The sequence below is a fragment of the Oncorhynchus keta genome, chromosome 11 (assembly GCF_023373465.1).
Source record: "Oncorhynchus keta strain PuntledgeMale-10-30-2019 chromosome 11, Oket_V2, whole genome shotgun sequence".
Taxonomy (NCBI): Eukaryota; Metazoa; Chordata; class Actinopteri; order Salmoniformes; family Salmonidae; genus Oncorhynchus; species Oncorhynchus keta.
In genome coordinates this window covers 27,696,744-27,701,807 of record NC_068431.1, presented here as the reverse complement: position 1 = coordinate 27,701,807, position 5,064 = coordinate 27,696,744, and positions in this window count along the sequence as shown.

Below are 5,064 nucleotides of genomic sequence, written 5' to 3'. Positions count from 1 at the left end.
ACTGGTCACGATGGCAACACCCACCCGTAGCACGCGCTCCAGCAGGTGTATCTCACTGATCATCCCTAAAGCAAAAACCTCATTTGGCCGCCTTTCCTTCCAGTTCTCTGCTGCCTGCGACTGGAACGAATTGCAAAAATCTCTGAAATTGGAGACTTTTATCTCCCTCACCAACTTTAAACATCTGCTATCTGAGCAGCTAACCGATCGCTGCAGCTGTACATAGTCCATCGGTATATAGCCCACCCAATTTACCTACCTCATCCCCATACTGTTTTTTATTTGATTTACTTTTCTGCTCTTTTGCACATGTTCATCTGATCATTTATCACTCCAGTATTAATCTGCTAAATTGTAATAATTCACTCCTATGGCCTATTTATTGCCTACCTCCTCATGCCTTTTGCACACGATGTATATAGATTATTTTTTTTCTACTGTTATTGACTTGTTTATTGTTTACTCCATGCGTAACTCTGTGTTGTCTGTTCACACTGCTATGCTTTAACTTGGCCAGGTCGCAGTTGCAAATGAGAACTTGTTCTCAGCTAGCCTACCTGGTTAACCTCTTGCTCCTGACACGCAGGCGTCCCATCTAGACATCTGGAAATGCAAATGCGCTACGCTAAATGCTAATAGTACTAGTTAAAACTCAAACGTTCATTAAAATACACATGCAGGATATTGAATTAAAGCTACACTCATTGTGAATCCAGGCAACAAGTCAGATTTTTAAAATGCTTTTCGGCGAAAGCATGAGAAGCTATTATCTGATAGCATGTAACACCCCAAAAGACCCGCAGGGGACGTAAACAAAATAATTAGCATAGTCGTCGCTACACAAACCGCACAAATAAAATATAAAACATTCATTACCTTTGACCATCTTCTTTGTTGGCACTCCTAGATGTCCCATAATCACTATTGTGTCTTTTTTTCGATTAAATCGGTCCATATATAGCCTAGATATCGATCTATGAAGACTGTGTGATAAACGGGAAAAAATAGTGTCTTATAACATAACGTCGTTTTTTAAAATTGAAAAAGTCGACGATAAACTTTCACAAAACACTTCGAAATACTTTTGTAATGCAACTTTAGGTATTAGTACACGTTAATAAGCGACCAAATTGATCACGAGGCGAAGTATATATTCTTTAGCTGTCCGTCTGGAAATAATGTCCGGGTAAATCTCAACCAAAATATCCGGTCGGAGACTGAAGAAATGGCTGGTCTCTTCTTCGTTTGACCAAGAAACAAAGCCTAGGCAAATGACAAGACTGTTGACATCGTGTGGAAGCTGTAGGTATTGCAACCTCAGCCCCATGTATTGTGGTTTGCCTTTATCAATGGGTTGAAGTGGCGGATGGATATATATTTCCATTTTCAGTGATCAGATTTTCCTGCGCTTTTCGATGAAACGCACGTTCTGTTATAGTCACAGCCGTGATTTAACCAGTTTTATAAACGTCTGAGTGTTTTCTAACAGAATGTTCGAAAAAGTAGGGGGTAGGAGTAACAGGTTAAGTAGTTCCTTTTAAGTATTTCTACTTATGTATTTTACACCAATGCTCCAAAGTCCAATGGCGGCGAGCTTTACCCACTCCATCCGACGCTGGCATTAACATGGTGATATTAGGCTTGTCTGCGGTTGATCGGCCAAGGAAACCCATTTCATGAAGCTCCTCTGATCAACAGTTATTGTGCTGACCTTGCTTACAGAGGCAGTTTGGAACTCGATAGTGAGTGTTGCAACCGAGGACAGATAATTTTACGCATTGTGCGCTTCAGCACTCAGCGGTCCTGTTCTGTTAGCTTGTGTTGCCTGACCAACTAGCTAGACATTTCCACTTCACAATCATTTGAAGAGGTGTCCCCATACTTTTGGCTGTGTAGTGTACCAACATGTTTTAATGGTAGTCCACCATACAAATGCCCAAGAAATTATAACCTGCCATTAAATGACTGACTGACTGCCAGAAGACTCACATTTAGCCTTCAAAAAATACAAAAATGGTCTTTCCTCATCTTCAAGCACAATAAATGCCAGAAATATGTTCTCCACTTGAAATTTGCATGACAGAAACAGACCTAAATGGTACATTTTATATTCACTCCAAATGAAATGGCCTTGCTGGTTCCCACCTGGACAAAAGTGTCATCTATCAGTCGAGGATTTGGTTCTTTACTAAAGCTAGTGTTCTCACCATCTTAAATAAGCATGCCCCTTTCAAAAATTTAACATTTACATTTAAGTCATTCCAGACCAGACGCTCTTATCAAAACAGATGCGCGGACTGAAATAGGTGAATACACCTTATGCAACTGTTCAGTGGAACGGGAACCAATAGTGCATCAGTAAAGTCAGGAAAGCAAAGGCAGGCTTCTTCAAACAGAAATTTGTATTCCTTTTGAGGTGGGGTTTCAAAGTGTCTCCGGAAGGTAAGAGTGACCTCTCCCAGCTCCACTGTCACTGGGCCACGTGAACACAGTTCACCCTGATAAATCCAGATAAGCGAAAGTTTTGACTGGGCTGAGCTCTATGGCTGGCCATGCTTTCCTCAGTGGTAGGGAGGCGAACAGGCCAGAGGTGGATCACCCGCAGTAGCCCTTGTTTGGGTGTAGGGCCTGAAAGAGCCTGCAAAACTGGACCGTTCAAATCAGCTGGGCTAGACAGTTTTGAGCACCATGGTCTTAAAGCGGATGCGCCATTGTTGCAACCCGGGCAGGCTAGCCTAGTGGAGAGCGGAGTACTAGTAACTGGAAACTTGGGCAAGTTCAAACACTGAGCTGACGGGCTGCGGCGTCGCTCTGCCCCTGTAGGCAGTTAATGGCACAGGCAGGGAGAAAAATTTGTTGACTGACTTGCCTAGTTAAATAAAGGTAAAATGACAAGTAAAAAAACTATTACCAGTCTGCAACGCTTCCTGTTCCCTAAAGAGGGTCGTACTCTGCGGAGGGGTTGACACTCTAGACACATATGTCAGAGTCAAGGCCCGCGGGCCACAACCGCCCGCGAAGGTTTACGGCCCCTGGGATGATCTTGATTTATTATTAGAACCGGCCCGCAGACCGCAGCAAGCCGGCAGCCCGCAGATCTTTACACGCACCAATACTACATTTCCCACAATGCAACGGTGGCCTTGCACCGAGCAGTAGGCTGCTTCATTTCAATATTTATTGGCACAGCAGTTGTCAGCATCACAGTAAAATTAACTTTCAGATACCCATCAAAAATGGCAAACGGAAGGTGGACACTGAGAACCGGGGTTTCAAACAAGGTGGAGTCGGAGTATTTGTTCACGGAGGTAGCTGGAAAACCTGTGTGTCTTCTGTGGAGAAAGTGTGGCGGTACTGAAAGAGTATAATCTGAGACGACATTATGAAACGAAACACGCGGACAAAAACAAGAATATGGACATGGAACAAAGGCTACAAAAGGCAGAGGAATTAAAACGATGCCTCAAATCTCGGCAGGCTCTGTTCAAAAAAGCCAAAATCACAAGGCCAGGCTGCTGTCAAGGCCAGTTTTTATTTTGGCAGAAGAGATCGCTAAATCAGCCCCGGCCATTTACGGAGGGGGATTTCATCAAAAACTGCATGATTAAAGTTTGTGACGAAGTTTGCCCAGAAAAAGGCAACTTTTTAAATGTGAGTCTGAGCAGAAACACCATTGCCGAGAGAGTAGACCAGTTGTCCATCAATCTAAAAGAGCAGCTTGTCAGAAAAGGGAAAAGATTTCATTGCATATTCCTTGGCTGTGGATGAGAGCACCGACATTTCTGACATTGCCCAGTTGTCAATTTTCATCCGCGGGAGTGGACTCCAGCCTAAGCGTGACAGAGGAGTTTTTGGCTTTACGTCCTATGCATGGCACAACCACGGGCATGATTTGTATGAAGAGGTGTCAAGATGTGTAAATGAGATGGAGCTGCCTTGGGAAAACTCGTGGGTTTGACAACCGACGGCGCACCTGCGATGTGTGGACACAGGAGCGGACTGGTGGCGAAGATACGGGAAAAGATGCAAGAGGAAAACGCGACAGGTGAGCTGACAGCTTATCATTGTATCATACACCAGGAAGCGTTGTGCGGTAAAAGCCTTGAAAATGGAGCATGTAATGAGCATCATCACGCGCACAGTTAACTTTATCAGAGCCAAAGTTGTTTGAATCACCGCCAGTTCAAGGCATTTCTGCGGAGTTAGAAACGGGCATGGTGATTTGCCTTATCACACAGAGGTGCGATGGCTAAGCCAGGGAAAGGTGCTTCAAAGATGTTTCGAGCTTCGTGAGGAGATTTGTCTGTTCTTGACAGCAAAGGGAAAGACACAACACAACTCCGAGACTAAATGTTTCTGTGTGAAATGGCTTTCTGTGACATTACGAGTCATCTGAATGCAATGAACTTGCAGCTGCAGGGTCGGGATCGTGTCATCTCTGATATGTACAGTACAGTGAAGGCATTTAAAACCAAACTGACTCTGTGGGAGACGCAGATGCGGAAAGAAAATTTGAGCCACTTTCCCAGCTGCCAGACCATGAAGAGAAGCTCTCTACCAGTGCGTTCCCGAGCGCACAGTTGGCTGATAAAATAGGTATGCTTGCCGCTGACTTTCGACGCCGATTTGCTGACTTTGAAGCACAAAAAGCAGGTTGGAACTGCTCGGTAACCCATTTGCTGTTGACGTGGAAAGCTCACCACCAAACCTCCAAATGGAGTTGATTGACCTCCAATGCAATGATGCACTGAGGGCAAAATATGCGGCAGTGGGTGCTGCGGAGTTCCGCCCGTTTCCTCCCCCCGACACAATGCCCCAGCTGCGCATCCAGGCTGCTCAAACGTTGTCTATGTTTGGCAGCACATACCTGTGTGAACAACTGTTTTCTTTGATGAACTTGAACAAAACATCACACAGAAGTCGACTTACTGCTGAACACCTCCACTCAATTCTGAGGATTTCCTCAGCTCAGAATTACCCCGAACATTGATGAACTTGTGGAAAGATGGGACACCACCAAGTATCACCCTCAACCTCAAACAAGTGAACATTACTGTGCAATCA